The following is a 23,518-nucleotide window of genomic DNA, read 5'->3' as shown; positions in this document are numbered from 1 at the left end:
ATCAAAAGGAATCATTTGATCCAATATTTTCACTTTTAGGATTTATTGTAAAGAGCTACTTGAACCAAATAAATATATATGTGCACAAAGTCATCACTTTACAGTATATTGTGTGTATAAAAGCAGAAATATGTCAACATTTGGAATAAGACTTGATACAATTTAATTGTAATGTTGCAATTATTAAGCCCATTCAGAAGCATAGTAAAATATTTATTAGTTAATGACAAGTTATTTTATGTTGCCACATTGTTGTATCTTTAATTTTTTTTATAACAACAAATTGAGATGTAAGTAACTACCCAAACAAGTAATAGACTATAAAGTCACAGTAGCAAAATGGGAAATAGCATGCTTATCCTGTTGTGTCATCATAGAAACATCTTTTTGGAAAGCAATATATATATACACACTCAATTTAACAAATATTAATAGAGGGAATACCATATATCACACGCTCTGCTAGGCTGGGAGGGTGCTAGAGGCTATTGGCTACTCATCAAAATCTGCATACCCTTTTCCTTAGGCACAGAACTAGAATATTTGCAGTTAGATAGCCATATGACTAAGTTCCAGCCACATAGAATGGGAACGGAAGTCCTGTGTGCCACTCCCAGGCCTGGCCCACAATGCCTTCCCATTATCACTCTGTACTCTTTCTCCCCTCCAGCTGGATGTGATGGAGATAACCATAGTGACTATAGAAGCCACAATTTGAAGGTGGCAAAGTCTCTGTCAGTAAATGAGTATGTAAAGGAGAGCTGCTGGCAATTCTGTTCATATTCCCAGGACTCTGACATGAGCAAAACAAACTTCCATTGTCTTGAGCCATTACTTCTTTGGGGGTCTTCATTACCACAGCCTTGCCTACCCTATCAGACATGGAATTAGAAATGATTTATTTTAAATTTTAAATTATTATATACCATCAATTAAATTTAAAAGTCCTAAATCATCATGTCATTAAGCCATCTTTTTTTTTTCTTATTTGATAAAATGTCTACAACTTGTTCAATACAGTGAAAAAGTAGACCATCTTTGTTTCTTATTTATTGAAAGAGGTGATGGGAAGTAACAAAAACCAGTTAACTGTATTGCTTGTCAATTTGAAATTTGTTAGGGTTCAGAAGACACTTGAAAAATGTTTAAATAATTCCAAATTATACTCCTCAACTGAGATTTCACATCTCATATTTCAACACAAAGCAGATTTTTTCCATTTCTTTATAAACTCCTAAAAGAAAAACAATTTTTTTCTACCAATTGGAATGCTACAGTGGTCTCAACTCTGTTCAAAACATGTACTATTGTGTTATTTTTATGTATCATACACAAAAATCATTACTGGGGAAAAAAACTAAATGTATAAGTTTAATTTCATAATCTGTACTAAAAGCTTGCTTGGAATATTACACATACATTAGAAACTGAATGCTGGCAGGGACATCTACACATCGAGATCTAAGTATATTTAGCAGAGGGAAAACCTTTAAAACAAGAAAATATTCACAAATTAGAATGAGTACTAGAACTGAAGGTATCATATGCATAATTCTATTCCTAGCACACATGTTTAAAACATTTTTTCATCCATGTGTTTCAGAGTTCTTTCACCTCTTTTACATTTCAGTCTGTCTTAGAGTGTATAGGTTAAGGTTTTCATCATAAATAATCTTTTGTTCAAGTGAAAAGAATTCATCCTATCTCAGGCACAAGATTCTGAAAACCCCCTCATCACAAACTCCCCCTTCAGGTCAGCAGGGTGCTATTGGCTCTAACAATCATTTTCTATTTATTTCTAAATATAAACACAAAGATTTGTTACACAGAGCACCTCACCCACAACTGGATTGCAGTAGGCATTCCCAGATCTTAGAGATATACCTGATCTCCTCACAGGATTTGTTAAACTGAAATTCAACTAAATGAGAAATTTGGTTTTGTAAATGTCATTCACCGTAAAAAGGAGGGCTGTCCACTTTAAAGTTAAAATTGTCACATGTTTATTACCATCTGATAATACTAACCTTGTCTGATTTCCAGCTTCTATAAACCATAAAATAAGTTGGAACTTAGTTCTTTCTTTGTGTCCGATGGCAAATAAAAATTGTAATGTTTAAAAGCCAGTAAATAGGAATTTGCCCTCAGGTATCATAATTAACAAGGCAGTGAGGTTAAAGCTACCTATTAAGGAAGAAGAAAAAAGTGCCTCACTCTTTGTTGAGTAAATGGGACATGGGGGGAGGGTGCACACCCCAATACTCTCTTATCTAAAATGAATGTCACTCAGATTACAAATTAAAATAATAACCTATTCCACACAGGTAGATAATTGTTCTCACGGTTGTACTTCTCATTTGGTGTTTATGGGAAGCACTTCAGAATTACTTAATATGATTTTAATGGCAGTGGGAAAAGAAGTTGAACGCTTAAAGAAAGGAACAAAGGTAAAAGAAACCCAGGAGCCACCTCCACTGCAGTGAGTGGCACTGAGGCCAGCTGCAGGTGCACACACTCTGGGCTGGAGGCTAGAGGCAGAAGCATCTGCAGTGTGTTCTTCTCATGGGTTGCCTCTCAGAGGTAATGCAGCGCATGCGTTCCCTGCCCCCCCTTATATTTAAGCTGTTTAAACAACTGCACATCTGAGACAAGAAATTAAAGTGAGGAAAAGTTAAGAAGCACTTACAAGTAGTCATTAAAAGGCTGACGGACCACTTAATGTACCTTAACAGTAACTACACCTGCCAAGGGTAGGGAGGGGTCACCACCCCAAGCAACCTGACTGTAAAAGGATAAATGCATTCAAGTATGCATTTATTTATTAATTTCTCCCAGCATGTATTCAACAGATATAGGATGGTGCTCTAGCTCTGAACCAGGATCTGTGCTGGGAGATGGGAGTATTTTAAGAACAAGGTACACCAGGTTCCTGCTTTCACAGTGAGTCTGCACAATGATTAGATTTCGGAAATCAGTATAAACGGCCATCTCATGCACTGTTTCAAAACATCGTAGACATATTTAATACTTCATTTTAATTACTTATCTCATTCATTTAGTCAACAAATATTTAGTGAGCACCTGTCGTGGATTCACCAGAACCTGTTTTGGAAGAGCACATTTCGCTTACTTCTTGTGTAAATTAGATGAGCTTCAGGCTGAGTCAAACTCTCAATTGTTGCCTTCTGGAACTGGATCACTCCCAAGGAACTACTGTCTCTTTTTTAAAAAATTCTTTCTTTTCTTATTTTCTTTTCTTTTTTTTCTTTTTTTCTTTTTTTTTTTTGAGAAGGAGTTTTACTCTGTCGCCCAGGTTGGAGTGCAATGGCATGATCTTGGCAATGGCATAATCTCAGCTCACTGCGAACTGCAACCTTGGCCTCCTAGGTTCAAGCAATTCTCCTGTCTCAGCCTACTGAGTATCTGGGATAACAGGCACCAGTAGCTGGGATAACAGGTGCCTGCCACCATGCACAGCTAATTTTTGTATTTTTAGTAGAGAAGGAGTTTTGCTGTGTTGCTTAGGCAGATCTCAAACTCCTGGGCTCAAGCAGTCTTCCCACTTCAGCCCCCCAAAGTGCGGGGATTTAGGCACTCACCACCGAGCCTGGCCATTTTTTCTTTTCTTTCTTTTTTTTTTTTTAAGGTATGTGCAAAGCATACAGCAGACAGTAAAAATACTGAAATACTGAGTGAAATTTTTTTCTCCTTTTTTTGCCTCCCAAGTAGCTAGGATTACATGCACACGCCATGCTCAGCTAATGTTTGTATTTTTAGTAGAGACAGGGTTTCGCCATGTTAGCCAGGCTGGTGTTAAAACTCATGCCTGCATCTGCCTGTTCTGTGTTCAGTCAGTTGGAAATAGCCTCTCAGTCATACCATACTTATTTCTATTTCCATGTCTTTGTTCCACTGGTCTCCTTGTCCTCCATATTCCTCTCTGCTAATCTAATTCTTACTCATTCTTCAAGGCCAAACCATAAAAAGTATTCCTTTTTTTCTAGGGGTCTTTCCTAAGTTATATTACATCCCTCACCTGAACCTATTGTCTATACCACTTACTGTTTGTCATCTTGTGATGTCTTTTATATGGTTGCCTTATTTTGTGGCTATGTTTCTTTCCATATCTGGCTCAAGGCAGCATGCCGTAAATGCCATTTCCCCTCTAGAACCATCCTCTGCCTTTCTCTACCCTGCTCTGTATAGCAGGACATCGACTTTGTGAATTTTGACAACGAGTTCCCTTGTCTTCTATTGGTTGAGTTTAACTAATACAAGCCACCAGCAGGAATCAGTGGGTGGGAGGAGAGGGTGTGTAGCATTTGCTGCCCAGTGCCCTCCATGCTGGGATGTCATGGGTCAGCATTCATCTCCTGAAGGTCATTGCACCCATCAGGGCACCCTGTCCTCCAGCTACAGCCACAACCACAGCTCTGATAAGCCTTGAGTTCCAGTACCTGGCCCTTTCCTTGACCTCTTCAAGCTTACAAGTCGTAATGGCTCACCAGTGTTGCTGGTCTCATGTGCTTCAAAGCCCTTGTGGTTTCCTGTATCCTTGCCAATGTGTCTGTAAATACTCCCTTCATTAAACTCTCCTCTGTTGCCATGCTTGAGTGCACCATCAGTTACCATCCTTGAGTGCCGGGACCCCAACTGATAGGGCAGCAACTGTGGATTTTGCTTCCATGTATTCCCATGGGTTATGCTTCCATATAGCCCCCACAACATCTAGCTCACTGTGGGGCTTAATAAGCATTTTCTGAAAGAAGGAATAAAACCATAGATGGACTACCATACCTGAATTAACACTGGATGATTCACAAAAGAAAAAGAATCTCTATGCACTATGGTTCCTCAACTAATGAGAAGATTCACCTTCACCTGGTACCTTTACATAACCAAGCATAGTGCTGTTTCTTTTTTTCTCGTAGCATTTCATCTTAAATCTGTATTTATGATATTAATCTATATTAAAATGGTTCAGGCCAGGCGCAGTGGCTCATGCCTGTAATCCCAGCACTTTGGGAGGCCTAGAGGGGTGGATCACGAAGTCAGGAGTTTGAGACCAGCCTGGCCAACATGGTGAAATCCTGTCTCTACTAAAAATACAAGAATTAGCCAGGTGCAGTGGCAGGTGCCTGTAATCCCAGCTACTCAGGAGGTTGAGGCAGGAGAATCACTTGAAGCCAGGGTTGGAGGTTGCAGTGAGCCAAGATCATGCCACTGCACTCCAGCCTGGGTGACAGAGTGAGACTCCATTTCAAAAAAAAAATAAATAAATTTAAGTTAAAGAAAATAAAATGATTTATATCTTTAGTCCCACTTATTATTCTGAGGGGAAAATTAGTTGGATTCAGATAAATTGGGTTAGTTGAAATGAAACTTCTATTTTTCTTCTCATTTGCTTTTCACTTTACTGATGACCCAGTCATACCAGACTCTACCCTCCTACTTTCAGTCTTTTTTCTGGACATATTTTTGCACATCTCAAACTGATGGGTAAAAATTGAATAGCTCTGATGAATACATACGCTATCTCTTGAGAAAGTCCCAGCTTTTTCACCTGCTTATCTACTCCCTCTTCTACTGAATATCCAAGGTGCCACTTGACTCTTGCCTATCACACATGGGTGATAAAAGAAGTATGTTAGCTCTACGCAGTGGAGATGAAAAGATAGGTGTACCCAGATAACCTGGAGAAGAGGTTAGATGACTGCCTGAGCATTGATCTTTCAAGAGGCTGTCACCCCTCGAAAGTAAACTCAGATACCTGCAGCCTGGTCTTCCTTCCTCAGTGGTCTTTCGTAAGCAGTCCTCAAGCACTTCTGCCTTGTCTTGCAGAAGATGGCCTATGACCACAAAATACATGCTCCTTGAACCATGCTGGTTTGAGCAGCACCGCTCTCTGATTAATATCCTTTTAGCATCACTATCATTGTTCACCAAGAATAATATGGCAACGAATGCATTTATAGCCAATAGTCCATGAAGAAATAACTGTTTGGTAGTTTGCTAGGTCAGTGAACGGCAATAGCAGGTTGATTGTGGTGGGGATGCCAGGGTTCTACTATCCAAAATCCTAACCATGATAGAGGTGGATTGAGGGTTACAACCATTAACCTTGAGGAATTTTTAAAAAGGCAAAATTATTTTAGTCAAAGGAGTCATCATTTCAGTCACCATGGAATTAAACCTATGAGAGATTTTACATCTATGGTTTCCATACCTAAAAAACCAGAGAGATTAAAAATAAAAACTATCATAAACTAACTTCAAATTTTTATTTTAGAAGAGAAATGATTCATGATTAATTAGTGGCGAAGAACAACATGCGGGCTCTTCTGATAATGTATTCAACGTTATTTCTACTTTCCCCAGGATGAAATTGTGAGGCAAAGCCAGTGGGTTTTCAAAAGATACATTTAGCAATCACTGTAAAATGTACAAGGGTTTAATCCTCTCTACAGTAATTCTCTCTTACCTGTAGTTTCACTTTCTGTGATATCAGTTATCCATGATCAACCAGGGTTCAAAAACATTAAATGGAAAATTCCAGAGCAAAAGGGAGATCACATTCACAAAACTTTGATTACAGAATATTGTTAATAAATGCTCTATAATATTAGTTATTATAGTTCATGTCTTACCATGACTAATTTATAAGTTAAATTTTGTCATAGGTATGTATGTATAGGAAAAAGTATAGTACACATAGAGCTCAGTATTATCCAAAGTTTCAGACATCCACTGGGGGGCATGGAACATAACCACTGTGAATGAAGCAAGATACTGTAGCTTCTGATCTTTATAGCGTTTTGAGTGTATTTGGAGGTCTGCTCCTTGAACCTTGCTCGTTTGAGCAGCACCACCCACTACCCACCCCTAGAGATAATAAGTAAATAATCGAATGTCCAAAATAAGCTTCCTCTTAGAAATAAGGAGCTGGAGAGTGGTGAGCAGCCAGGAGCAGTGGGTGGTATAGTCTGAACTTTATCATTGTGGCTTTCTTCATGGGTAGAGACACTGATATTTTTTTCCTCCAAGTTGCTCTTCTTTACACTTTTATAAATGACAACTACTGTAACTTCTATGATCATCCTTTAGGATTAAAAAAATCTGAAACCATTTATTTCTTCATGACAAGTGAAATGGTTTTTTTAACTTAAAAAAAAAAAGGAAAATAGATAAAGAAACATTTTACAATCCAAGCAACTGCAAACAGCTCAGGTGAACATCAGAAATGGAGAAGTATCTGGACAATTTTGCAGCATTGAAGGAAGTCTTTGAGGTAAGTAATTGAATTAGAGACAGCTAGTGCAGCTTTATGAAAGTGATACTTGTGTACCTTACTAGTTGGAATGCTTTAGAGGGCATTACTGCCATAGAAAGAAAATGGAACACAATGGATGTCATACAATTGTTAAAAAGTCATTGAATGTTATTAACAATGAAGATTATTGGCTAAGACCACATCTATTGTGTAAGGTAAAATAGCTTGTTGGATTAAAAAACTGTTCAAAACCTGCAAAAAGTGAGTGAATGTTAATGGTATTTTTTCTTAACTGAAGAGAGGTTATCAGTAAGAGCGAAATAATAGCTTTGAAAGCAAATGACTAAAATTGGAAGAATATACATGATCCAACCTCATTACATTGGACTATTGTGGTAGCTTTTCTGACACTAGGTACTAAATTTCCAGGTACTTTTAATCGTATTATATTTACGGTCTTTTAATAAACCCCCTTCCTGAAGAAGAGTTGGAAAGAAAGGGTCATGTTTAACAGAATGCGATTCAGTGTATTGACTGTAATTATTGGAGCACAAATTCTTGACTTTTTCAACTTAGCTATTTAAAAATTACAAACACATCTTTTCTTCTATCTATAGAGACAATATAACCAAAAATCAATGCTATCTTACCTATATTATTTATCTGTGTGTGTACAAGCTTGGCTTACAGTAAATTATTAACATGCTCTATATCTACAAACAGGTAGGCAAATTTGACACTGCTAAAAGAGTTGACTCATCACAGTCTGTCCAAAAACCTCTGTCTAATTCCTCTGAGGAAGTTTAGACAAGTCTGAATGACACAAACTTTTTATTGTATCCAATTCAGTCATAAAAGTTGGGTGGAATCTCCAAATCTTGGGCTGGGTGTGGTGGCTCATGCCTATAATCCCAGCACTTTGGGAGGCCAAGGCAGGTGGATCAACTGAGGTCAGGAGTTCAAGACCAGCCTGGACAACATGGTGAAACCCTGTCTCTACTAAAAATACAAAAATTAGCTGGGCATGGTGGCACATGCTTGTAATCCCAGCTACTTGGGAGGCTGAGACAGGAGAATCACTTGAACCCGGGAGGCAGAGGTTGCAGTGAGCCAAGACTGCACCACTGCACTCCAACCTGGGTGACAAGTGAGACACCATCTCAAATTAAAAAAAAAAAAAAAATCTCCAAACCTATTTCTTTCATCTTGAGTGTAATATTTTAGGGTACATAAATCTAGTATGTCAAAGAGTTTGTTTTGTTTTGATGGCTTATGATGGAAGTCATATTTTCTGCAATCTGCTGTTGGCAACTTTTAAAGAAAAAATAAAATAAAACATGATCAGGGTAGATTCTACAACAAGTAATTGAGTGAAACTACTATAAGTTATAATCTGATTGTAAATCTGATTGTAAATCAGAAGATACTATAAGTTATAATCTGATTGTAAGTCTATGCCATAGTTTAAATTAGATTTTAAAAACTAAAAAGCCTTGTGGGACACTATGAAATCTTCAAAATTATGGAAATTGATATTCATGTTGATATGTATATGTGCATATGCTATTGTCTATTAATAATGACAGCTGTGCCAGGTGCCGTGGTGTGTGCCTGTAGTCCCAGCTACTCGAGAGGCTGAGGCTGGAGGATCTCTTCAGTCCAGGAGTTCTGGACTGGAGTGTGCTATGCTGATCAGGTGCCAGCACTAAATTCGGCATCAATATGGTGACCTCCCGGGAGAAGGGGACCACCAGGTTGCCTAAGGAGGGGTGAACTGGCCCGGGTCAGAAACGGAGCAGGTCAAAATTCCCGTGCTGATCAGTAGTGGGATCGCGCCTGTGAATAGCCACTGCACTCCAGCCTGGGCAACATAGCGAGACCCTGTCTCTAAATTTTTTAATAAAAAAAAAAAATTAAAGAAATAATGACAGATATTATAATAACAAGGAATTGCATAAAATTTATTTGAACACAATGGGTCTGATTCAACAACTTGGATCTGTTAAGAATATCTTCAGTAAAGCACTTTATTGTAAATAAACACTGCTTTACCTTTCGCAGTATTATATATTCCATATGTGTTTTGTTCATTGAGCAGTTACATTAGAGAATGAATTTCAGTGATAACATTATTAAAATATGGAAAATATCTTATGTTAAAAGAGTTTGGTGTATCCAGATTGCAGTGGTGGTTACACAATCTATATATTAAGATATTCACAGAGTAGTACACCAAAAAAGTTCATTTTACTGTATAATAATTCAAATAATAAAAATAACTTTTTCTTTTTGCATTGGGTGTCTTCATTACATTACCCAGGCTACATTGCCCTGCCACACCCAGTCAAAATGAATTTTCAAGATGTAATAAATTGTTTAGATTTTTTTAAATGCTTGTGCTGGGCTCTGAAGGATAAAAATATAACTTATGGCATAAAATAAACATTTTTAAAAATGTATAAATAATGTAACATTATAAAGAACAAGAAAAATATTTTAAAGTATATCCCCCCAAACATCACAAAACAATCTATCACAGATGCAATCTGGAACTCAGCCTTTTAAAGGGAAAATTGCAAGGCTAGTCAATCTTTACAACATAGACTTCTTACAGCTTCAAAACATGAGACGGCTTTCCTAGGATTTACTGGCTGGGAATAAATATTTCGCTCAGCAATTAATAAAAATAATTGTAAAAATTTGTTTGCTTTATAGAATAAGAACTGGAAGGAAGCTTAAAGAATTATTTGATAGGCTAGGCCCAGTGACTCACACCCGTAATCCCAGCACTTTAGGAGGCCAAGGCGGGTGGATCACGAGGTCAAGAGATCGAGACCATCCTGGCCAACATGGTGAAATCCCATCTCTACTAAAAATTCAAAAATTAGCTGGGCATGGTGGCATGTGCCTATAGTCCCAGCTACTTGGGAGGCTGAGGCAGGAGAATTGCTTAAACCTGGGAGGCAGAGGTTGCAGTAAGCTGAGATCACGCCACTGTACTTCAGCTTGGCGACAGAGTGAGACTCTGTCTCAAAAAAAAAAAAGATTTCATTACCTTCAAGCAGGTGTAAACAAAGGTATTTAACCAAAGCTTACAAATCTCTTCTCAGAGATCTCCAAACACAGAGATTCCACAATGGCCACCAGTGAACATATTCCTGTGTTTTAGCTCTAGGATAGTTAAGTTGGGGATGTGAGTCTGTGTGTTTCCACTGAAACAGCTTCTATGTTAAGTTCTTTCATCATCTGGGATCTCTCAAGGCATGGAGAACTACTATAAAAATTCCTCTTCTAGAAAATATCCATGCTTTTCAAGACATTAACTGGATTATCTCTTTAGCCATTCTTCTTCAAGTTTAACAAACCTGCTCTTGATGTGATATTTTCATAGAGATGCCCATAAGACATTTCTATGATAATAGCTCTTTCTGTTCACTTTGGGTTGTCCACATCCTTTGTGTTTTAAAAAAAACAGTGACCAAAGTAGGCCCTGTACTATCTTTAATACTCAGCCTCAGTCCCAAGGGTAGAGTGTTAGAGGGCTTCCTGGGCCATGCATGTGATGTTTCTTTCCCTCCCTCCCTCCCTTTCTTCCTTTCTTTCTTTCTTCTTTCCTTCCTTCCTCTCTCCCTCCCTTCCTTCCTTCCTTCTCTTTTTCTTTCTCTTTCTTCTTTCCTTCCTTCCTCCCTCCCTTCCTTCCTTCTCTATTTCTTTCTTTTCCTCCCTCCCTCCCTCCCTCCCTCCCTCCCTCCCTCCCTCCCTCCCTTCCTTCCTTCCTTCCTTCCTTCCTTCTCTCTCTTTCTGGCATTCTTGGAAGAAGTTAGATGTTGCATATACAAACCACTTACAAATGGGCCTCATATAAAACACAAAACCCTAGTAAAGAAGCACATGGTTCTTTAGTTCCTTTTTTAGTTAGTGATGGAATTGCATTTAAGAATATGAAAAGGAACACCCTTCAGCCAAAGATGTATAAGTAAGTGACTGAAACAAAAAGAAAACTCCTCCAGGTGGCAGCCAGAGTAGTTACTATTCCCTTCCTATCAACATTGGGGTGGATGTATAGATCCCTTCCTCCACAGCAGCAGAACAAAATAAAATCAGTTTTATAATTGGCATTCATAACAATTTACAGACAACTACAGAATTAAATGAGGAGCCATCTCTGATAGTTGTGTAATAATAGGAAAAGAAATATCTAGACCTGTTGACGTAAAGTTGATGAAGACACTTGACATTAAATTTCAAACTTCAAGTAACACCCCTAGCCCAAGATTTTTCTGTAATTCCTAAGTCAGCCCTAATTCAAAGAAGTGACCAGGTTGGTATAGGCCAACTTTAGATATGAACAGGACCTAAAGGAGGCCTAGCAGAGACCCATAATCCACTAGTTGATGAGGAGGAAGACAAAAAACAGAATTAGAACAAAGGATTTTGTAGTCTTTTTTTTTTTTTTGAGACAGAGTTTCACTCTTGTTACCCAGGCTGGAGTGCAATGGCGCAATCTCCGCTCCCTGCAACCTCCGCCTCCTGGGTTCAGGCCATTCTCCTGCCTCAGCCTCCTGAGTAGTAGCTGGGATTACAGGCACGCGCCACCATGCCCAGCTAATTTTTTGTATTTTTAGTAGAGACGGGGTTTCACCATGTTGACCAGGATAGTCTCGATCTCTTGACCTGTGATCCACCTGCTTCAGCCTCCCAAAGTGCTGGGATTACAGGCTTGAGCCACCGCGCCCGGCCTAGGATTTTGTAGTCTTAAGGACAAAGGGGTTGTTTGTCTGTCCATTATTGGGGAAAGGATCCATACTTTAGGTGAACCCTCGTATATTTTTTACTGACTTGCCTATTAGTCATTCTGTGGTATATTTCATTTCTCTTCACTGAACATTTTGCAATCTTTTAAAAAAAATTCCTGGGCCGGGCGCGGTGGCTCATGCCTATAATCCCAGTACTTTGGGAGGCTGAGGCGGATGGATCACGAGGTCAAGAGATCGAGACCATCCTGGTCAACAAGGTGAAACCCCGTCTCTACTAAAAATACAAAAATTAGCTGGGCATGGTGGTGCGCGCCTGTAGTCCCAGCTACTCGGGAGGCTGAGGCAAGAGAATTGTTTGCACCCAGAAGGTGGAGGTTGCGATAAGCCGAGATCGTGCCATTGCACTCCAGTCTGGGTAACAAGAGCGAAACCCCGTCTTAAAAAAAAAAAAAAAAAAATCCTGCTTATGTTCTCTTTATTTTTTTTTACTTTTATAATTAAAAAATATGGAATGCTTCACAAATTTGCAAGTCATCCTTGCACAGGGGCCATACTAATCTTCTCTGTATTGTTCCAATTTTAGTATATATGCTGCCGAAGCAAGCACTATGTTTTCTTTCGTGTACCTGAACTTGGAGGACACAGGAGAACTGGCTTCTAAATTCTGTTGCTCAGAATACCTAAAGACAAAAAAATAAACAGCTTCCCCAGCCAGGCCTGTTACTGTTTGCTTGTGCCACCTATTATTTACCAAGAGTAAGGCCTATTTTGTGAAGAAAAGAAGTTCTGCTCTAGAAACTGTTCAGTGAGGCTTTTGTTTTATATTGCACGTGGGGGAGGAATGCAGTGGGGAGGTTTCTATAAAATTGGCATTGTCAACTGCAGGCAGAACTTGTGGTAGGTTGAGAGCTTGTCTCTGCTTTAAATTCCTGAAAAATCCAGGTGTGGCAACATGCACCTGTAGTCCCAGCTACTTGGGAAGCTGAAGTGGGTGGATGGCTTGAGCCCAGGAGTTCTGTGCGGCACCAATCGCATGTTCGCGGTAAGTTCAGCATCAATATGGTGACCTCCTGGGAGCAAGGGATCACCAGGTTGCCCAAGGATGGGTGAACTGGCCCAGGGAAGAAATGGAGCAGGCCAAAACTCCACTGATGACCAGTAGAGGGATCACACCTGTGAATAGCCACTGCATTCCAGCCTGGACAACATGGTAACTTATTAAAAAAAAAGAATACTGGAAAAAATAAACCTTGAAAATTATGGGCCCACTTCCAATCTTTTCTCTGCTTCCCTGACAAGAGATATTGGTGCAAAAGAAATTGCCATTTTTGCCATTTAAAAGTAATGACAAAAACTGCAACTACTTTTGCACCAACCTAATAATATGGGCCCAAGAACAAAACCAAAGATTAACGCCTCCAATAAAGCAAAAGTCTCGTCGTATAACTACCCTTCTTAGACTACTTGGGCTGCTGTAACAAAATACCATAAACTGGGTAGCTTTAAGCAACTGAAATTTAGGCCAGGCACAGTGGCTCATGCCTCTCATCCCAGCCGTTTGGGAGGCTGAGGCAGGCATATTACAAGGTCAGGAGTTCGAGACCAACCTGGCCAATATGGTGAAACCCTGGTCTCTACTAAAAATACACACACACACACACACACACACACACACACACACACACAAATTAAGCCAGGCATGGTGGTGGACTCCCAGCTACTCGGGAGGCTGAGGCAGGACAATCACTTGAACCTGGGAGGGGAGGTTGTAGTGAGCCACCACTGCACTCCAGCCTGGGTGACAGAGCAAGACTCTGTCTCAAGCAAAACAAACAGAAATTTATTGCTCACCATTCTGAAGACGGAGAAGTCCAAAATCAAAGCAGATTTGGTGTCTGGTGATGGCCTGCTTTCTGGTTTATAGATGGCACCTTCTAGCTGTGTCCTCACAGCAAGATGGAAGGGGTAATGATCTCTCTGGGGTCTCTTTTATAAGGACACTAAACCCATTCATGAGGGCTCCCTCCTCATTACCTAATCACTTCTCAAAGTCCCCATGTTGCAAGAGCATCACCTTGGGCGTTAAGATTTTAACACGAATTTTGGAGGGACACAAACATTCAGATGATAGCACTGTCCAAATGCTAATGCAAACTCGTTGCTCAATTTGTTATTTAAACATTGTACATTATTGCATTATCTTCCACTTGTCCTCTTTCCTTCTGTAATTTGTCCATATTGGCTTGCTGTATCTTCTGGCACTTCTGCCCTCCCTTCTGTCTGGGTTTCATTTCCTAACAAGGGCTCTGTGCCTGTCTCCCTGCCCAAACCCATTTGTAACTGTAATTACCACCTTAGTCTCACCTAGTGGCAGTATCTTCACCCATAGATTTAACTGAGGCAAAACTACTACCTGTTAGACAACTTTAGCTCTGCAGAATAAACATCTGAGTTAAAAAATTACTAGTACACAAGTCACACATAGTGTTGGAGAATACTAGTCCTATGAGGTATAAACAGATAAGGCAGTGGAGGTCCAAGCCAGTTTCTCTATGGGGCAATGTCTTCCACTTAATATAACTGAATGCATTACAAAAGAAAAAGAAAAAGAAAAGAAAAGAAAGAAAGAAAGAAAGAAAGAAAGAAGAAAGAGAGAAAGAAAGAAGAAAGAAAGGAAAGGAAGAAAGAATGAAAAGAAAAAAAATTTCAATAAATCTACACTCAAAAAAAAAGAGGCAAACTAGTGAACAGAACAATTAGAAAACCAACTATAAATTTCACTTTACATATGCTAGACAAAGGAGTTACTATCATGAGAATTTAACCATCACAAAATATTTTGCTAAACAGTATTTGTTCCTATATTAAGGAAGCAATGTCCACAGACACAAATTTGAGTTTAAAGAAACTAAAAACTTAAGATGGCCAGATTAACGATATCTTTCGTTTTCTTATTTATAGGTTTAAGTATTTTTCGAATTATTTGGAAAGAACTTTTGGAATTGAAAAAAGTTTAAAAACTAAAAATTCTTTTCTATATTTTTCCTGTTGAATTAGTATTCTGTTTATGAAATAGGAACACAATATCCCCAAGGTGCTATTGATGTCATCCAGTTGTAGCTAACTATGTGCTTAAATAATAATTGAAGTGAGGATGAGAAGTATATTTTACAGAAAGTGACAGCAATATTATGCTTTTATACCTTGTTAATATGATCCAAAATGTGAAGATACTTGAAAATATTTGAGCTACTGATTTTTTTTTTTTGTTTTCCTCTAGATTAATGACACTACAGAGCGATGTATATTTTGGCAGTCACCAAACTATTAAAAATGTCAATATCATTATTGTTATCCACTTCTACACAAGGATTTTTCAACGTTGGAACTACTAACATTTTGGGCTCGATCATTCTCTGTTGTAGGGTGCTGGCTTCTGCCATGCAGGCTATTTAGCACCATTCCTGGTCTCTACCCAATAGATGAGACTTGTGATGACCAAAAATGTCTCCAGACATTGCCAGATGTCCCCTGAGGGGCAAAATTGTCCCTGGTTGAGAAACGCTGCTGTCTAGTGAGTTATTACTATCCAACTATTTTGATTATCTTTTTAACCATTACCTATTACCCCGGCCACATTAATCATGCCATGATTCACACTGATCACAATGATTAAAGAAATTATAGATTTATTATGTTGCTCAGGCACTTACCATTAGGCTATTAGACAAAGTCTGGGAATATAAGGGGAAAAAATTCCCATAATTACAAAAAATAAAAGATTACATGAAAAGAGCAAAGGCATTGGCTCTACACTAGGATCAAATGACATTCATTTGTTGAAGTAGTCTGAATGACTCCAAGACATACAGCAGCTATTATTCACTTAGCTATAACACAGCAAACCCTAACAAATATTTTGAAAAGGGGAGATGTTGCTTCATGTGACAATACTGATAATATTTAAGAAGAGGTGTTAGTGACTCATCAGACACTCAGGCATAATTTTTCCCTCTGTTACTAATCATTTTTCTTACTGCCTTTTTTATTTAAGCACATGTTCAGTAGCACCCACAATCAAAATTCTACTATAAAACATACCATGGAATATCTTACTTTTATTTTATTAAAATAAGTGTTGTAATTGATCACTAAGAGTGAATAACATAAACAATAAGTATTATTTCTATCACCATTCTTCTAGATTTTTATGTCACCACTGTGAATGGTGGATGGTCTTTTGTCTCTTCTAAATGTCCCATTCCTTATGGAATAATTAAAAATGACCCATAAGCAAAGTTAAGTTTTAAGAGGATTTTTTTTCAAATATACAGCCTTGACTTGTACTATTGTTATCCTCCAATTTCCTTTGTACATTTTCAAAAATAATATGTGAGTTTTAAAACTTACTTAAAATGACTGTTTTTAAAAAAGAAAACGCTGTAGTGGGATGCTGGGATTGCATTCATCCCAGCATGCTCCACCACTGTTCTTTGGATGGCAATCACAGGACCCAGACATCAAGCTGTGGAAGAGATTCTTCCAAGCAACAGCATCTGGCTCTTTGGCAAACTGAACAGGCAGTTGCCCTGGTGGCTTTGGAGTTGCCTCTGGGTCTGTCACAGGGTAAGGCTGCTGATGGAGTGTCTGGATTCTCATCTCCTTTTCATTTCATTATGTTTCTCATCTACCTTTTGGGCATCAAGAGACCCATTCTCTTCCATAAGGCAAATACTGCCCTCCTTAAGCTTAATGAACTTTTACATAAACCCTGTGGTACTTCCATAAGTATCCCTTTCCATTACCCACATCTCTTACGGAAGTGCAAAAACAGGCAAACGTTTTGGCATCAGCAACACTAGCATTCTATTTCACACCCCACCTACAGAGAGAATCAGAAATTAAATGTTCTATTCTCAGTTCTGAATATTTTAAGCTTGTATTTTCACTTTCTTTACTCATAATAGATCCTTTTGCCAGTTAAACTTAATAAATTCATATTTATAATATGAATAGCTACCTAATCTCATAAAAAAACTTTTTTTTTTATTCTTAGGATCGCATAATCTAAGCTGGTAAAGTGGTATAAAGACTATAGGAGCTTAGTCTGAAGAATTTATGGCACTTCAAAATCATAAGTGCAGTCGTTGGAACAAATAAACACCTTGAATACCAGAATCAGTAGCTCCAGAACAAAGGGGCTCTCATATCCTCTTAGCTGTGAAGGAAATTAAAAAGATCAAATTTGAAAAATAAAGAATGAATTTTTAGAGGTTTGGGAATTAAAAAAAAAAAATTCAACTCTGAATAATTTGCATGAAAAGTATTAATCAATATGGCTTCTCTACAGACCACCAGCTATGCACAGGCACCATGACCCACAATTCATACCCAAAAGGTAAAGTACTATTGGTGAGGATGTGGCTCAAAGACTCTAGTGTGTCCAAACACACACTAGATCAGTGGGACTGATTTGTAAGAGGTAGCGTTTAATTCTTCCTGTGAGAATTCTTCAGAAAAAAAGAAATCTTCATGCACTTGCCACCTCATAGAGACTCAGTTTTAATCTGTTATTTGATCACCACATTCAATAACTCCATCAATAACCTATGAAAATTTTCATGGTTTAACATGGGGGTTTTCAAAAAAAAGGTTCATGGTAATGTCTGCATTATGAATGGAAAGCAAATAAAATAGAAAGGGGGAGAATCTTTATAAGAAAGACTACGTTTGAGTGTAAGTTGTTACTTGAAAAATCCTAAATTCTAAGGGAAATTAACACCCCTTAATTTTTAGGACTGGCAAGTAGTTGAAGAGAAAATGGACAAAAATAAATAACAATAACTACTTCTAGCCCAGAAAAAGGGTTTTTAAAAGTAAATTGTATTTATAATAATTTGAATACTTTTTTTGCATTCTCTTAGAAATAAGAATGTAATGATGGTATAAATGCACATATAGTCTCTATCTTTTAGAGATGAGCTAAAAGAATATAGAGTTAAGTCTAAAGTTTGTTTTTATTCCTATCAAAAAAATTATTTTTTACTAAACACAAAATAAATCATACATTCGGCTGCCTTCTGATTTTAGTTTTTAGAAATAAATTAGAGTTGAACATTAAAAGTCATAGATTTTTGTCAGTTCATGCAATCAACTCCTACAGCTTTCCCTAGAAATACTGCTAGATGAGCAATACAAGTCCTTGCAACCTTGAGCAACTGACAAATCTCTCCAGGTTTAATTTTCAGCCAGAAGAAAGTAATGAAAACTTTTAGATCAAATGTTTATTATAAGTATTTGATTATTTGAAATGAGAAAAACATGAGCCTCTAGACATAATCAATTCCTGACACTTGCCTAATACATAGTAGGCCCCCCGATATGCTTGTTGAATGCATACATGAATGAATGAATGTGAGTTCATGCTACATTCAACTTTTGAAAAAGTGCTTATGCTCTGGACACTTCCTGTCTTGATATTACAAATCTTTAGATAAATCAGAGACTTCAATAAATATTTTTGCATGTGAAAAATAAACGACTTTATCCATCCTGCCATGAGTGCACAAATTGGTTAATAAACCAAATTGATCTGAATGTGCAGTTGGATTTAAGAATATATGGTCTAATGTAAAATGTTGTTTGCTTTTACTGAAATGTTTTCATTAGGACTCTACAGTTGACTGCCATTGTATCTAACCAATGCCGACTCCAGGATATTAAAAATATTTCTTGATAATAATGAAATTGTTTTGTTTCCCTCCACTTCCTTGGTGAATATCATGTTTACAGAATGTCTTTTTGTTAGAGAAAGCCTTCAAGCACTACTTCTGGTTTTCGGTTGAACCAGTAGGGAAAGGTCAGGATAGACTTAAGCCCATGATTCTGTTGGTACCCAAGGTCTAGGTACCATGCCTGTTTCTTCTGTGCTTATCTGACATACTTTGTCCATCAAATGCAAGAGAGCATGATCAAAAGGGTTACTGCTCTTCCAGTAATCCAGAATACTCCATCTACATTTGGTGTGATCTGTGTGTTCCTTAAGTGATGGCTTTCATTGTCATATTTGGAAGCTAAGTATTGGAAGCAATTACATCTTTCACTTTTTACTTGTTCATTAGTTGAATAAGCTGCCAGAAAACTGCCATTTAGGCTAAGAGTTACTGTCTGTGGTTGAACTAGCTTAAATGGTATTCAATAAATGATTAGGAATGTCATTATTGAGTGGCTATCCAAAGTCAGACACTTGCTAATAAAGATGCCTCCAAGCATCCATAGGTTAAACGCTAAGAAACAGATCCACAAATGGAAGCAAGCCTGTTATTCCTCTTATGTGGTTGGGCAAGTAAGACATCTAGGCTTCACGCTATCCGCAGGAAACCTGGTCCCCTTCTTACTCCAGCTGACACACATGGCCTCACCAAAAGCAGAAACTAGGGCTTGGTTGATAAATAGTAACTGAGTACTTCAACGTTTGCCATCTGAAAAGGTTATTTAAAAAGAACAAGTGAAACTCCAGATACATCATGCAAGGAGGCTTGTCCAATATTGAAGCTAGAAAGGAAGCGAGAAGATTCCTAGACCACATCAAGTAACTAATAGTTGGCTCTCACCAAAAGGAGGCTACTATGTTTTAGAGACTCACCTGCCCTAAGGGAGGGAGAGGAGGCACCTGGGATTTAGTGGAAATCTCCGGGCCGGCTTGTCTTCAGAGCCTTGAAAAGGCCCCCTAGCTCGTGGTCAAGATCACAAAAGTGGCAAGTCTACAGGAAGTCTGCACATAAATAGACGGAAACAGGAAAGAGAGTGGGGTATGCTTGACTGAGGGACGACAGAGCTGGCCCCAGGATACTGAGGGCTGCAGAGGGAAGCGTGCATTTGTGGAAGGGGCTTTCCAGTGAGGCTATGCCTCAAGGGAGGGAAGTGTATTCAGTCGGGCTTTGGAGGACAGGGTCCTTCCTCCTCCACGAGGCTGGATGTGTGCAAGTATCTGCAGGGCAGCCGCCGAAGTCTAACTACCTGCTCTTCTCTTCTCTCTTCTCGACACTTCCCACGGACTCAGACCCCAGCAATATCTCTCTCTGGCACTGCGCGTGGCTAATCAAAGCGAGAAGCTTTGGGAACTCCCCAGAAGGTGCGCGCTCCCCATCTAACCTTGGGTGAAGGGAAGTGACGGCCTGGTCACGGAACGCCTGTCAGCTTGCAGCCGCGCCCTGGCTCAAACTGGGGCTGGTTGTGGGGAATACTGATGGGGGCGCCCCCTTCCCTGGCTGTCTGAACCTTAGCTGGGAGACTGTGCTGGGGAAGAGGCCGGGGCAGAGCCAGTTCCGAGGGGTGTAAGACGCCCAACAAGAGGGGCCTACCCTATCGCAAACACCGAACCACTTCGTGGAGACCAGAGTTAGCCCCTTTCGCAAGCTGTAATGGCCCCGGGGGTCTTGGGACTGCGGGGGCAAACCGCATCCTTGACTCCTGGCCCTCGGGAGCGCCGGCGGCAGCAAGAACCAGGCCGGGTTCCAAGGGCCGCCACTCCTTCGGTGCCGAGGGCGGAATCCCGGAGGTCTCCCCGTCCGGCGCTGGCTCCCCTAGCTCGACGCACTGGGTCCGAGGCGGCCGGCGTGAGGTCTCAGCTGGCCGCACCTCGCCCACGATGAGAAAAAGGCGGCCAGAGGCCGCCGACGTCTCCTCCCAGCCTGGAGTTGGGACGTACTAGGGTGCAGAAAGGTTGGGATGTCCCCCCACCCCAAACACACACGCGCTCGCGAGCACACATACAGACACAGACACGCGCGCGCGCGCACACGCACACACGTACGCTTTGCTCCCCTGGCCTGAGTGCTGGAGAGGGGGCGCTTTGGAAAACTTGGCTGATTCGCCGGAAGACCATGTGCGCTCAAGACTGTACCCGCCAAACATAACCTTAATTTTACAAGATGTTTTTCCCAGTAACTTTTCTGCAAATGAGTCAGAACAGACCCCAGTTTCCAAGGCAGCCCAGTCTGGTTTGTTAAACTTCTCAAAATGTACCAGGCGGCTCTGAGCCTCCAAATCCTCCATCGCGCGGGGCCGCGGCCGCCCTCACCCGGCTCCGCGCGCGCAAACGGAAGGGCGCGAGGTCTGCGCGGAGAGCCAGGCAGCCCTGGAGCCTCCAGCGGGGCGGCGCAGCTCGAGACCCGGCGACCCGCGGGCAGGGGCGTCCAGTCTCGCGCCGCACTTGCTAGAAAATAGCCTGCCTGACCACAGCCGGCCCTGGCGCTTGCACATTAAGAAACTCAAATTTAAGAAGTGGGTGAATTGGGAAAGGAGGGAACCGGGGGAGTTTGCACCGTGTATCTCAGGTATGAGCACTTTTCACTGACATTGATGCAACTGCATTAGAGTTAATGGCAGCAGCCTGCTTCTCATTATTAATTGTCTTTGTGTTTGGATAAAGTATGTAATCTTCTTCTCAACCACACCATTAAAATAGGTTGCCTTTTCAATTAAGAACTGTCGTGAGCACAGCAGTCAATTTTCCTAATGAAGATGCATTATATTTTCACTTTTTAAAAAATAAATGGAAAATCCCAGGTTTTCATTAGACACGATTACAGAGAAATACAAGAGGGCTTCTCTAAAATTCATTCGGTCATGTAGTGCATTAAACGCCAGGCTTTTAAATAAATTGAAATTTCTGCAGATAAAAGAAAAGCATGGCTATCAAATGTGTTGAAACATGCTTCATTCAGATTTTTAAAAGCAAACATGATGAGTTCATTTTTCTAAATGCACTTAACAGATACAACAGTTTGTAAAAGTACAGTGACTGCCTGAAAATACATTATTACCTTTTTTTTGGGGGGTCCCTTCTAGTTTATGGATGATTTGCAGATCTTAAACTAAGCGGTGAATGTTGGAAATGCACTATACACATTTAGAGAAAGTTCGGCCTTTGAACAATTACCTCAGATTAATCTTTCAGGAGCACAAAGGGTCTGGTCTGTGCACCTACAATTAGTTTTTATTTGTTTGTTTGTTTGTTTCCTTTCTTTCTTGCTTTCATTTTCTTTTCTCTTTTAGACAAATTGAAAGCCATTGACTCTGGTAAAACTGTTTAAAATTCTATGACTTTGAGATAAGCAACTTTTCAATTGTTGCAAAAAAAATCAAAAATTGCAAAGTTCGAATTTTGAAGTTTTAAAATTGGTCAGAAATATTCATTCCTGGATCTGAAAATGGAAAGTTTGCATTCATGAACAAGAATGAAAAAGTGTGTGTTATTCATTCTCTAATCTTGAGAACTTGGGAACATATAGTGAAAGGGATCTGTCAAGATCTATGTTTTCTTTGTTAATAAAAAATTTATGTTGCTATCTTTTGCATATGAAATATGTTTCAAACAAACAATTTCTGTCTTGTTCTTTCCCCCATTCAATGTGAATACTCTCATAGGAGCCACATTAGGGAATACTGTTTGAGAAAAAAATAAGTCAAATTCTTCTAAGTAGAAAAAAAAAGTTCCCAACAACAGCCAGACTTTTTCTTTGTAAGGCAACATCAGCTGGTTTCTTGTATACATGATCTTTTCCAGGTTTTAGGTGTTATGTCTTTTAAAAATTGAACTCCTTTTTTTTTTTTTAATCAACCCAGCCCCTTAAAATGATCTGCAAAGAGTGGGAAATTAGATTTTCGATTAAAACCTTATCCCATCTCGAAGGATTACTTCATATTGATTCTTAAATATAGCTACAATTGATGGACTCTAATTAAAAATCCAAAGGAAAAGTCTGTCGTACCCATATAAAAGAAGCTTTTCATATACGGGAAATAAAGCTTGTAAAAGGTTACAAATAAAAGATTAGAGGTTTATCCAAACGAGTTTAAAGCTTCACTGTGGTTTTCTTTTCTTCTTTTTTTCCTTTCTTACAAAACCATTCCTGGGTCTTTTTTCCCCCAGTTTTAAATGAAGTTTGCAAACAGGCAAGATATTGGACTGTAATGGTTGTTTTATATCAGCTCTGTAAGCTCAAGGCTGCTGCCTGCAGTAGAATTGATTTCAAGGAAACTTCAGGACCAGGAGATGAAAATTATGTAAACTGACAGCTACCACCCTTCATCAATCTATCCACATTCCCGTCCACACTCTCCTGACACACACACACACACACCGACTCACACTTCTCTCTGTCTCACATCCACACATGCCCTTCCTATCCCTCACCCTAACCTTGCTCTACACACACCCTTGGTCCCCACACTCTCAGGGACAGATGCACAGTTCCCGGCTCACACCCTGCTCATAAATGTCTCACAGCCCCACATCTCGACTTGTCACACAATCTTAATCCGTTTCATTCCGGAACAACACGGTCCTCTTTTCCTCTTTTTCGCATTTGGAGTTTGCCTCCCTACTCTTTTATCGAGACGGCCCAATCCTATCTTTGAAGTTGTTTCTTTCTCTCTTACCCTCTTTTCTGAGGCAACCGCAATGCAGGGAGGGAGAAACCCAAGC

General features: G+C 39.5%; 1 protein-coding gene and 1 non-coding gene across 7 annotated transcripts in view; both read right to left on the bottom strand.

The window, feature by feature from the left end:
* LOC100894837 (uncharacterized) overlaps positions 1-23,518 on the bottom strand; it is a 140,377-nt gene that overhangs the window by 115,660 nt on the left and 1,199 nt on the right. The gene's annotated exons all lie outside the window — the stretch shown is intronic.
* On the bottom strand, positions 12,528-12,634 carry LOC118145240 (U6 spliceosomal RNA). The gene has a single exon (XR_004730368.1). It is a non-coding gene; the product is annotated as a U6 spliceosomal RNA (small nuclear RNA).

This window comes from Callithrix jacchus, chromosome 8, assembly GCF_049354715.1.
Source record: "Callithrix jacchus isolate 240 chromosome 8, calJac240_pri, whole genome shotgun sequence".
Taxonomy (NCBI): domain Eukaryota; kingdom Metazoa; phylum Chordata; class Mammalia; order Primates; family Cebidae; genus Callithrix; species Callithrix jacchus.
This window is presented reverse-complemented; position numbering and strand designations above follow the sequence as displayed.